Genomic DNA, 14,044 nt, shown 5'->3' on the forward strand with positions numbered 1-14,044 from the left:
GTATTGCTTTCTTTATATCTGTAGGAGGTTTACTACATAGCAATGCAATCACAGAAAACTATATTCACCAATCTTTTTATATATTTAATGTGATCAGTGCTCAAAAATGTTTAAAACTAACTGACTCCTCCAGGGCTTCCTTCTCAAGAAGAGCAGTAGTGAAAAGTCCATAAAATAGATGAGATTGTGATTTTATAAAGATCAAAGACAGGAATAAAATGCACTAAAGAAAAAGGCAAGTCATTTGACTTCAGTTGAAAGTATTAATCAAAATATTTCCATGCATCTGGGAACATTTGTGGAAACTGTTCTGGAAAAATATTTGTGCTGTAATGTACTCTTGCTAAAAGCAAACCCGAGAGAAATAGATGTTCACATTGTAACTTAGGCAGACATAAGTGAGGCAATGTTTACTGGAACTGTTAAGTGTGAAGAAACACCAAAAATTTCACAATAAGAGCATGGACTAATAAAGAAAATTTACATGATACTTTTGCACTGTGACAGCCTACTTAAGGCTTCATGGCTATTCATATGACAAATTAAGAAGGTTATGGGGTTCAGGTATTTTAGATGAGTTTAAGAGCAAACAAAAATATCCTGTTTCTTATGTCACAAATGCCAGTTCTGCCCATAGAGCATGTTACCCACTTAGATTGAGAGACAATATCAGAAACAGCAATATCTCCAGGACTGATGGAAGTATCTGATTTCACCTAAATATTTTAAACACAAAAAGAAGTATTTTCAAATGTTCTTTTCATTAATGAACACACATTCTACTAATGTGTATAACTGCCGTTACTGAGGCTCTCAAGATAATGCTGCCAATGTTGTGGAAAGTAGAAACATGTAACACCATTCATTTTCAATATTGGACTGGAAAAAAAAATCACTGGAAAGCTCTCAAGAATGTGAAAATGGGCCATTTTATGAAGTGTATAGGATGCATATAGAAAGTGGGAAATGCTAGAATTATCACTGAAGAGAAAAATAATTTAAAAAAAGAGATGATTCCTAGCTTCCCTCTTCCAGTGATTGAGTAGCAGACATGATCAGTAGGAAATCAGGAGTGCACCACATAAAAACACAGGAGAAGGAAAGACAGCAGGCACTCTGACTGAGATGGCAAGGCACACCTTACACACAGTTAGGAAGATCACCAATATCTCATGGCCAATAGCACAGGAGGGAGACAAGTGACAAGCCATTGCCATTGGGAACTGTTTCAGTATGGTGAAACAACCTCTCCACACTCGGTTCTACTTTGTGGCACATTGCTCAGAAATTGCCAGGACCAGTGGGGTTTCACATGTGTACTTTACTCACAGCCGCCTCGCTGTTGACTTTTGAATCACTCTGATTAAACGAGACAGGCCAATAATTTGGAGGATTTTGCTGTGAAGTGAGGATTTCTTGAGAAGTAAGATCAGTTCTACTAGAAGGGACCAAAGATCCTTCATGTCCACAGGCTCTCCTGGTCTGCAGCAACTGAAGCAACTGCTGGTAGGATCTTGTCTAAAGCCCCAGCAGATGAAATTTTGTGACAGAAGCAAACAAACAACTCCCTCCAACACCTTTTCACACTTTCCCTTTAAACAGTTTTCTGTCCATGTGGATATGAGCAATCTTACCTCCAAAACAAAATAAAAGTGCCTTGCGTAAAAGTTTCCCAAATAACAGAATTAACACAAACCTCATTCAGTTAGTCATCTAAATGCGATTACTCAAAAATGTTGATAATAAAAGTCAGAAAATTCACTGCCTGGTCTCCAGCAGAGCCAAGACAAGGGAAAGTCAAAATTCTTAGTCAGAATCTTTTCAATATGACCTAACACTATTCACTGCTACTTTTCTAGTCATCTACTTTTCTGCTTCATTTGTCATACTCCAAGGTGAGAAATGTGTAAAGAAACCAGTGGGAAGGGGGTTTTTGGCAGTCATTTCTTAAACGCAGTTGCAGCTTGGTCTTGCCATTTAATCTTTGTTCACATTAGTCATCCCACTGACTTTGATGATTTACATTTGTGATTAATCCTGACTTCAATTTCAGCACTAAATCTTTAAGAAATATACCTCACTTGGTTTACCAAAATGTTTGGAAATCAGTGTGCTTGACCACTGCAGGCAGAAAAACATTGGGGACAGATATTTTTCTATGATGTTTTGTTTTGAGATAGGATGCTGAGAGCAAACATCTCACATGGGTTTTTACAGCCACCATAACAACTAAGAATAGTAAAATGCATATTAACATACTGAGCAGTTGGCTCTCCTATCACAGTAATTATCAGTGAATCATTTCATGAAGCCGCCACACTTAGCAAAATAGTTGGAAATGTGTTCTACTGAATAAAAATTTGAATAGTAAACTTATAGACAAGAACTACTATAAAAAGTTTGGCACACAGCTATGATTATCAGAAGGACAAGAAGAAGCCTTTGTTCTGTGCAGGGAAAGATTCTGCTACTGTTTTATGGTTATTGTACACTAAAGCTGTGCAGGCACTGAACAGGTTAATTATAGCCTTGTTGAGAGAATGGAGTATAATTCTTAGTCCTAGACCTTTTCTCTCAAGAACTGTAAAGAGTCTGCAAAACACCCCTAGCAGAGATCGCTGAGAAGCATGGTCTTGGCTGTTCAACAACTGTTGTTGCATGGTCTTTACCATTTAAAGGCTAGCAGATAGCTTAATTTGAAGTTTTGTTCCTGAAATTCTCTGCTCTGATGCTTGGTAACATAGAGGATGAGACATTACATTGCTGTAATTCCTTTCCATCCTCAACATGCTCAGGTGACTGAAGTTTTTCCTTCTATGAATGCAGAAGGGAAGTATCTTTCTTGTCAATGAGTCCAACTGGGACCTAGAGATGTGGGAAACTGGGAATGCTACAACTCAAGTCCAGAGCAGGGCTTTGTCTGACAGACTTTTGGAGAAGCATCTACCAGCCACTGCTGGTAAAAACCTCTTTTGCACCAGTGACTTCCTACCTTTTGAGCTGCAGAGTTATAAATCCAGCATCCAGAAGGGTGGGTAGAAAGTGGCCTAATATGCAAGAAAAGACACAAAGTGCTAACGTGAGCTTGCCTTTTGTGGCATAGCCATCAAGACACTCACCATGGGAGAAGGGTATCTGTGTTCATTACTTACAGGACAGTTAATGTGTTGAGCTGGATGGACCCTAACCTGAAGAATGTTCTGTGTTAATAAATGTACCTGTGGTAATAAACAGTCAGTTATCATGGATATTGAACCATGGATTCATACAATGGTATTGTGGATGCCAGGCACACACTGAAGCCCCCTCTGCCTCTATCCCTCCCCTCTACAACTGGGCATGGGAAAGGAAGTATAGCAAAGGATTCATAGGGTTAGATAAGAATCAGGTGAGATCACTCGCCATCATGCACAAAACTCAAAACTCACATTGGGGATAGTAATTGAATTTACTGCTAACAAAGTCAGAGCAGGACAATGATAAGTAAAATATATTTTAAAGACACCTTCCCTCCCCTCTTCCTCATTCCCAGCTCTACCTCCTCCCTCCCAGTGAGAGAGAGGACAGAGAGATGGGGAACGGGAGTTACCGTCAGTACATCACATGATGTTCCTACTGCTGTTGAGGGAAAAGTCTTCCTCTTGCTCTTGGGTGGGATCCCTCCCTCAGGAGATAGTCCTCCATCAGCTTCTCCTGTGTGAGTCCATCCCATGGAAACAGTTCTCCACAAACTGCTCCAACATGGATCACTGTTCCACAGGGTGCAGTCCTTCAAGCACACCTGCTCCAGTATGGGTCCCCCACAGGATCACAAGTCCTGCCAGGAGATCTGTTCCAGCCTGGGCTCCTCTGTCCGGTGGTCTGCAGGACCCTGACAGGAGCCTGTTCCAGCACGGGCCTCCCACGGGCTCACAGCCTCCTCTCAGGCATCCACCTGCTCCAGCCTGGGGCTCCTCCAAGGGCTGCAGGAGGATCTCAGCATCCCATGGACCTCCATGGGCTGCAGGGCCACAGCTGCTTCACCATGGGCTGCACCAGGGGCTGCAGGGGAATCTCAGCTCCAGCCCCTGGAAGACCCCCTGCCCTCATTTTCCACTGACCTCAGTGTCTGCAAAGTTGTCCCTCGCATGTGTTCTTGGGCACCAATTACAATCTGCCCATTAAGGGTTTTTTTTGCATCTTAAATATGCTATCACAGAGGCCTTACCATCGCTCCTGACTGTCTTGGCCCTGACCAGCAGCTGGTCTGTCCTGGGGCTGGCTGGCACTGGCTCTGTCTGACATGGGAGAAGCTTCTGGCAGCTTCTCACAGAAACCACCCCTGTAGCCCCAAAACCTGGCCACACAAACCCAATACACATGGTTTGAGTTGGAAGGGACCTTAAGGATCATCTAGCACCTACTTCCTAGTGGGCTAAAATGTAGTTCTCTAAAAATAAGTATGATAGAGACTTACATAATAATGTATACACGGTTTTCTTCATTGTGTTTCATGCAAGAAACAAATGTCAAATGCAAAAAATACTTAAATGTAGTAAGAGCAGGTTTGGAGCATATGTGGTCCAATGAAGCCATTCAGACTCAGAAGTCTTTAAACAAAGCTATTTCAGGGGTACCTTATGTCTCAATGCCTATGTATGCCTTTAGATAGGAAATGGAAGAATAGTTTGTTTATCTATTTCAACAGTCATACTCTCATTCTTCATGCATAAACACCAGCACATCAAGAATATTCAGTACAAATCTCTTATGTTAGAACAGATAGACATGGATAAAATTTATTAAAAAATTAAAATGGAACCAGAGAAAAGGAAATCCTGATTTAGTGTTGCATATACCTATCTGGCTGCAAACTTCAAAGCTAAAAGTATCTTCTCTACAGAAAAAAATTAATTCATTTATGACTTCAGACCTGCTGCTAACAAGTGTAATATGTGAAAAGAAAACACACAAGAAAACATTAAGCTTGACTGTAATCTTGCTTTTACATTGAGCTGTCTTCAATGCAGGACAAAGATTGGAAATAATGCAGTAAGATGAGTAGTGTTTCAAGATGTCTGTAGTGTTAGTGGCAAGCTAGGCTTACCTAGTATTGTTAGTGAAATAGTTTTATGTTAAAGCAACTAGAAAAGTCCTTTGAATTAGCTCTAAAAGCTGAGCTGTGGCACACCACGAAGGAATGAGGCACAAACTGAAGGGATGGAAGTTTTTTTCCCTGCTATCCCATTATTGTTGCCTGCACATGGCACACACCCTTGCAATCCACCCAACCTCCCTTCAGAACTTGGCAGAATCTGTTTCTTATGTCTGCTAGTGATGACACATCCTGGAGGAAAATTTTCTTGAGATTTGTTAAGTTAGCTTCTGAGGTGCCTTTCCTCATGTTCAAACAGAGGAGAAACCAGAAGGGGAGAATGACAGAGCTGGGAAGTGTTGATGTTTGTCCAGGGGCAAAAGCAGTTGTAGCCACATTGGTTTGAGCTGAAGTGTGAAATATTATCTGTGAACTTCTTACTGAGCAGTGAGAGAGCCATGGTCTAGAATTAAGTCAAGGCAACCAGACTTCCACTTCTGGTGGTGATGAGTACAAAAAGATCCATAAACTAAATATTCTCTCAAATGTCCCCAGAAAACAGTCTGAGGAAAATAAGGGATCAGCAGAGCAAGACTTCCTGAAAATATTTAACAGCAAGCAAACATGGAAAGAGTAAGAGATTATTCCTTTATCTAGGCCAAGTCTCAAGTGCTGTCCATGCAATTTGTGAAAATAAGCATAGAATTTACCTCCATAACCTACAAGTTCTAAGGACAATGATTCTGCTTGCATTTGGTTCCAAACACATTTGAGAAGTAAAATGTTATTTCCTTGGTACTAATAGTCTTCTGAACCATGAGCCTTTTCTCTTTTAAAATGAGTATATTTCTAGAAGGCACAACACACACCACCTTAATCTGTGGGAGCTTAGAAACACACTTTCATTAATAACGTCAACTAAATGGCATTTGATGCAGCTGTACTCCTGCCCTATGTACCTGAGCTAAATTCTGCTTGGGCTAATTAGCCGTGAAAGAACGTCGTCAAGTCTCAGAAGAATAAACATGGACAATTCCTTCCAGACTGACATATTATTCTCTAACACAAAGCTGTTTTAGTTTTCTGTCAACAATTCTCATGGAGATGAATTGGTGTTAGTTAAGCCCAGGGCCCAGTAACAGCAATGCAATAAAATGGTCAAGAACACTTGTCACCCACAGCCTCAATTTGTTATTTTGTTTACTGTTCCTCAGCTATTATTCTTAGAAAAGAATATATTGCCTCATAAACAGAAAGAAAACAATAATACCTACTAAAAAGGATTATTTAAAGAAGTGTTTAGCAAGACCATTTTCTCAGCCGCAGGGTGTCAGCCTTCATTCCTGTCCCGGGCTATAGGTAACATGCTCACACAGTTTGTGGACTGGTTTGCTACAGAAAACTTGAGATCAAGCAAGCAGCAGATGATGGGGAAATCTGTAGTTTGAGACCTGATGGAAGTGCACTGATACTCACCAGCCTTTGTAGAGGTCCTTTGCACTCGCTTCCATTGCAGGACAAGAGCACATCCTTAAAAGGATGAAGAGAACAGTGAGAGATTCCAAAGTTGCAAGTAAAGATAGACTACTGCTATGATTACCACTATCAGAATGCCTTACCAAATGTACTTCCTGTTCCCTTTTGGATTTCTGAGCTCTTCTTGAGAAAAAAGAATACAGAACAAAAAACAAAACACAATGTTAAAAAAAAAAACAAACTCTGAAGAACAACAAAACCAAACAAGAAAAAAAAACCAAAACACAATAACAACAAGAAACAACCAAACAAAAAATCTTCACAGAACAAAACAAATTAAGACAGCTTGCTTGAATTTCTGCTGGCTTTCTAGATGGTTCTTGTGGCAATCACAGATCTGTGGACATGGTGAATCCTCTGTGCTGGAAAGAACTTGGTCTACCATCCAGATGTATGAAGTCACTCTGCAGTACACATCAGTAAGCTGGGCTTGGTGCAAGCACACCACATGACAAAAAAGGGACTCTGCCACTCCATCCACCCCAACAAAGGAAAGAGTTAAACTGAACGTAGAGAGAAGAAAAGGTCAAGACACTTATTTACATGCACAGACAGTTTAATTGATAGGGGTCTTCTAGTAATTGAGCCAATTTATTGCTCACCTTCTCAATGAGTGTTGGATACAGAGCAGACACTCCCCCAAAATGGGGTCAATTACAGGTCTGATCACTAGTTAGAGTGGAAGGAAGTGGATGTTTCACTGTCCTTCATGCAGCCTGACTTCTCCTCACCCTTCATTTACTTCTTCCATTTCAGAACTCTTAGGCAAAATCCTTTCTTGCCCTTCTCGAGGCAGGCAGCTCTGGTCTTGCCTGCCTTTAAGGCTGATGGCCATTCTAGCTGTGTGATGAACAGCCTGCAAGCCCAGGGTCACCCAACACTGAGGTACTTAATTCAATGGCCTGCCCTAGGACTGGGAAATCTGAAGGCCTGGCATTTTTTCTCCCCAGCAGACTGCTGGGCAGACTGCTAAGGAGCTGGGTTGGCAAGCTGGCATGAAACTGGGCAGGCTTTTGACTGAAACCTGCCTGGCAGGCGAGTTTGGAAATGTGCCCGTGTTTTGTCAGAAGGTTTGTTAAAACAGACACATTCCCACAGAATGTTCTGATTTTGATTAATCAGCATTTCAGGGTGAGTAAAGTGTTCCCCTGGAAGATTTCTGACTATCTTTGTAGGCAATATGCTGCACATTTACAGCATTCCCAATTGCAATGATCCTTCAGTGTCTTCCACTCAAAATGCTCATGCTGATGATAGTCTAAGTGCTTCCCTCCAGGAATGCTAAGCTCCACCATGTCTGTCATGACCAAGGGCAGGGTGTGACACAGGCAAGGACTTCAGGCTTGGGCTGTTTGGTATTAGAGCAATATTTTGCAGGCAAACAGAGAGAAAATGTCCATCTCATAACTCAAGTACCTCACAAATATTCATACATATTAATTGCATTGCTTGGGTTAGTTCATTGTACACATACCTGCTCCCAGTTTATAATTTAATATTAGGAGTTACAGGCACTAGAACTGCTGAATTAGAAAAACAAAGCAAGCATGCTGGTTAAAGAAAAGAAACTCATACCATTCTCTGCTCTTCCTTCTGTGTTCTTGCTTCACATTACCACCCTGCCTTTCCACCCACCACCTGCCTCCCTCACCCTGTGTGCCTGGTATACATTTTAAAAGCCAATGTTATTTGTTTTCATCCCCGTCTTTTTGAGAGTAACAACAAGGTTCTGCTTGCTCTGACAAACTGAACTTGTTCTCAGGCCCTGCATTTCAAAGTGGGATTTGACACACAGGAAACCCAGAGGAGAATAAGCCCATCACTCTTGGGTTTGGTTTAACTGATTCATATTTTTTAAGATAGTATAGAGCATGTAATGATTCTACTGCCCTTTTGTGCATCTGTGAGTCATGAGATAGACTGGGTCTAAGAGAGGGCCAAGTTACAAAGTTCACATACAGATTTTGTTTTTCTGAAATCTGAAGAAGTTCAGATTTGAGGGTTTGGGTTTGGACCATCTCAGGAGCATCCAAGAATTCAAGGATTCCTATCCAATTAGCTGTAGAACATTTATTTTTCCTTTCCCTTCCATTCCTACCACTTTGGATTTTACTTCAGTGATTGTGTTTGCCATGATTGGAAAAGTTACAAAAAAGTCATCACTATTACATTATCTTTCTGCTGCGATTAGAAGGAAGAAGGAACAGAAATGTCCCACTGAATGATAATAATATTTCCCACATTTGCAGTCACCTATGGCTAACTAGTTGTCAGTAATTACCTCTGAATTACTCAGAGGTAATAGCAATAGCAGTAACTGACGCCCTAATGTATTTCATGACCAAGGATTTTCAGGCTCTAATTTTTGAGGTCAAATATCTCGTTCTCGGGAAAGTGAGGAAGCTATTAGTTTGACAATTAAAATATATATCTGAAAGGAAACATTTATGTTGTAAAGGCTTTCTTAATGTAGAGAGTTGCTCCTGTTTCTGAAGACTATCAGTCTCAGGGCTTTCTCATCTTCTCTACTGATATTAATTAATGGGTGATATTTTGTCCCGGGTTCATCAGTGCTTATCTTGTACTTCAAATTCATCAAAGACCAATTTTTTGATGCAGAGGTAATTTTTCTCTGGTTTTCTCTCATTTTTGTTTTCTTCAGCTCTTGCTAAATCTCTTGTTGCAGAATCCAAATTTACCGTACCATACAACAAGAGTTGCTAGTTCTTTTACCTTTCTATTTCATTTTCTGCATGTTGCTATGTAATACTCTGCAGTCCTCTCTCTAAAAAAATCAGACATTTGCCTGCACACTTTTAAAATATGGAATGAACATCTTCAGATGCAAAACTTTCTTCATTTGTTCTTTCACAAGTTGGTGGAAAATACATTTTAAAGCAATATAAACCTTGCCCCTACTACATAAGAAGGAAAACGGTGGTAAATGGAAGTTTAAGAGAGAAGAAGTAGAACTGTGTGGAATAACATTTTGAAACACACTTGGAAGTTAAAATCAAGAGAATAGTTGATTCTGATAACTCAAAAGAAATTTAGTTAACTAAAGGGCTAAATAAAATGTTATGCTTGATATTTAGCATTAATAGAAAAATACCAACTTGCTTTTTTTGACTAATGGTAGCAGCATAAAGTTGCTAGATATATGAGAAACTATAAGCATAAAGATTGATGTCTCTAGTAAATGCATGGTATCAATGTGCAGATTTGTAACTCTAACATACTTTGAAGTAAACAATCGTACTAGGGACTAATATGATCAGTGGGTTGATGGCCTGCATCAAGAACCTAATGGGAAAAGGAGGCAGGAAATCCTGCACATAGATGACACAGCCAAGAGGTAATCTTACAAAAATAAAAATATAAAAATAAAAGTGAAAATAAAAATAAAAATTATAATAATAAAATAAGAAATTAGAGGAAGATTGTGGTAAAACAAGGAAGGAGGCATAGGAGGAGAATGAGTAAACAGAGGTTAGGGCAGTCAGTAAAGATTTAAGAAGCAAACTGGATGCACAGATTAATGGGGCTGGTCTGAATGACACTGACTAATGCCACTACTTTGAGAAAGCTACAGAAGACAGAGTCTGACTGTGAGAACCAGTCCAGTCTTCAGAGTGCAGGAGGAACCTGGCATAAAAATATCAAAGACATGTACAGGAGAACCATATGCCCCCAAAGAGTGGCCAAGCATGAACTGCGGGTGATTTTTGCTAACACCTAACCTCAGATAATGAGACACAATAATCTAGTTTTCAGTTAAAGTTTCTTAGTATGGAACTGAGATATTCTTTACATGTTCTCTCTTCGCAGATGTGTTTCATGACTTAAATTGACCCAGTTTATTCCAACCATAAATGCTGCCTAGATATCCTTCTGTAATTTGAAAAGAATTAGCCACAGTCATTCTGAAAAGAATAAAAACCCCAAACTTTAGTAATAAACCACATCACTGGATGTAGAAATACCATTTGTTATATTATTATTTTATTTCAGTTTGAAGATTAACAGAAGCATAAAATCTCAATTTTTCTGCCATTCTGTTCAACCTCCTTCCTTCTTTCTGTATTTGCAGATAGAAATATTTATTTCTATTTATAAGTAGAAATAAATCTATTTTCATCAATAAGCCCCAGATGTTTCTCACACAGTTTTCTGCAACAAACTAAACAACCTAGCAGTGTTGACACTCCTGCCCTCACTGACTCGACTAACCAAGCAAATATTTAACTGACTGTTCCTATGGAACCTTTTTTCTGAACCTTATTCTACACAGGATGCAGCAGTTAGAGAGAAAGAAATACCTTATGTTCCTCTTCACAGAACCTGATGGCTCAGAAGTACACATTAGAGAAATCTTCCTTTTTGCAGAAGATACAAATCTTTTTGACAAGGGTATGCCCAGGTACCCGAGATTGATTTGTCATCTGTTTCCAGGAACATGCTCTGCTACTCTTCAGTTCACTATCACCCTTTCTGAGTGCAGAAGAACACCTCTCATGCTTGTCAGTAATTTTGCTTTAATTCCTGGCCTCTACAGAGCCTCACCTCACCTTCTCAGTGGAAGAAATGAGGGCAGGCTCCTCTATATAACAGCATGTGTAAAGGTTTAACTCCAAGAACACCTCACAGCTAAAGAGTAAAAATGAGGGGTTTTGAGATTTGCACACTTGTCAGTAGATAATGATGAAATAAAGCCCATGAAAGCTAATTTTATGTGCATTGGATGGGGCTTTAACTGCACTCTACATGCCTACCTTCAGACAGATTTTGTCCATGTAATACTGTCAGTTTTCATGCTTTTACTGCTGATGGGTATTTATGCAGTGGCCGCTGCACCAGCACAGTGTTTTCTATTCCCCCAAACTTGGCTAAAAGCAAGCAGCTGCGCTCCATGTTACTGCTTGAAATGGCTACACTCTGCACACAGAATCATGTCTCTCCCAGCCAAAAATTATGTGTGTTCACTGCTGGCTATGTACTGAGCAGGTAGGTGTTTCACAGCAGAGCAGAGTGAGCTCAAATTTCCCATTGTGAAGCACCAAGGCTTTTATTACAGGCTCACTTGAGCAAATGCTTTGTGGGTTGCACAGCCATAAAATAGTTCTTGATTCGTGTTACTTCGCTGCTAGTAAGTTGTTGGTGTTTTTACGGCAGGTGGACTTTGCAACAGAGCCGATTTGGTGTTAGTACTTTCTTTTTAGGAAACAAGTTTTCTTGCTTCTTTCTTTTTCTATCCAATACCCTGTATCCTAAATTCAATGCCTACTTATCCTTTTGATGAGTAGAAGGTGATCTATGTTTATAGTCATAGCTCACCAGCAGCATTTTCAGGGAAAGGGGCCGTCAAGAAACACGAAGCTCATCCAGTCATCATATAAATATCTGTATGCTGCTCCAAATTTAAGACAGCTACTAGTATCCAGCTTCCTATCAGGTTCACAGTGTCTGGAAATCCAGTCCTTGGCTTGAGGAGTGAAGCATATTAGCCTCTTACAGCTAGAAAAACCTCCATTGTACTTAGGGCCAGCAACATGCATTCCCTGGCACATTCTTTGTCTGCCATACTTCTATATCCTGTCTCTTCACAGAGTACATGCATAGTTTGGAGTAACACGGGTTTAAGACCATTTCAAAAATTTTATTTGCTCTCTAGAGTAATATCAGGTGTGTATTTCCCTTTCCAGGCTCTGTTTAAGTATCTGATCCTCACCCATGCACAGATACCAAGAGTTTCTATTTCCTTTTGCAAGATGCTAACACAAGTCAGGTCATTACCAGCCGTCTGTGTTTGCTGCTGAAGCTGCAGTAACACAAATGAACATTATTGGCAAAAAATCTCCAAGAAAAAGGTTTATCTTTGTCAAGGACTGACATATGCTTCTTAAAATCATACAGGATTCACTTTCAAAGCATTTTGCTACTGTTACTGAGCAGTATCTGAGTTGCTATTGCACTGACAAAGCTTAACATTGTGCTGGGCTCAGTTTTATGAGGGTACCTACACTGACATGTGCAAGGAGAGCCAACCAGAAGAATTGCATTACCTGAAGCCCAAGGTGCATGCAGAGCCTGGCTGGTGTGCAGGGCTGGGATCAAATGGCATCCTGCCCAGTACCACACTGTGGGTAGGATGTGGCATGTCAGGCACCCAACAAGATGGGATGTTGCAGGCAGATGCCTTAACAGGAACCTGTATTTTAATAAGGCACATCCCAGGCAGTATTAAGCACTGCAAGGAAATGCCCAGCTAGGAAAAGCCAATCTGTGGTGCTCACCACTGAGGTGGTATTATTGAATCCTGAAGGGTGACTTACGCCACTCTCTCCACTTTGCCTCTTCATCAGTTTGCTCAGCTTCTTCACTCTTCCAGTTAGACTTCCTCCTTGAGCTTCAGCAAAGTGTCTGAAGAATAAGGATTATTACACTGGTTTTACATTAAAAACTTTATTTTACATTGTAAAAATTGTGTGTTTGATATGTTTAAATAAAGAGTCTAATTAGATTGTTGAAAAAAACTGAAAAGCAGTAGCATGAAGGAGAGAAAAATAAGGAAAAAGGTGGAGTCAAGAAACAACTGTGAGGGTGTAAAGAGATCTCTACATCTGGTTGCACAGGTGACACACCCTGCCCAAACCAAGCCTTTCTTAGGCCAAGCATGCATACACAAACTTCACTGGTTCTGTTTGGCCTACAACAAACTTGCAAAGTAATTGATATCTGTACAGAGGAGCTCCAAGCGTATGCAGCCCATTTCAGCTGAGTGTGCTTTCTACAAACTTTACCTGGCTGGGAGGAGTATCCTAGAGCCAGTTTCAGTGGGAGGACGCTGGTGTAAGGGTGTGCATGATTCAGGAACCCTCTGCAATGACAAACTGCCATTTTTACACGCTGCTGTTTCGACTCTAGTTGGGGAAAGCACCATGAGATGACAGAGGTTAGGTTTGAAACTTGAAAAATATTTCTATAAATTGTGTTGTGTGATAGCCCAATATCACAACATACCAGACACAGTGTGTTCTCCCGCCTCTGTAACAAGGGGTCTGCTAGTAGCTTTGACCTTCACACCACAAGCAGCTTAATCTTTCTAGATGTCTGTGTCTCAAATATAACCATATTGCTGATGGTGATTTTTGTGGACCAAGTGGTATTAATATTAGTTCTGTGGCTAGATTAGATGCAAAGAGCTGTTGAAGCTGCTTAAGATAGTGACAGCTAAGCAAGTAACTCCTACTCTTCTCTTTAGACCAAACAAAAGCTTTGAGTAGTCTTGCAAGTTCTGTAGTTTAAGCACATATAAAGTGCAAGGCTCAGAAATTACTTCAAAATAGAGGTAAATTTAAGGAAATGAATTGGATTTTCTTTTACCATTTTCTGTGTTCATAAAAATAAAATTGCCATAATATGAACAGCAGGGGG

This window comes from Fringilla coelebs (assembly GCF_963513975.1).
Source record: "Fringilla coelebs genome assembly, chromosome: Z".
Lineage (NCBI taxonomy): Eukaryota > Metazoa > Chordata > Aves > Passeriformes > Fringillidae > Fringilla > Fringilla coelebs.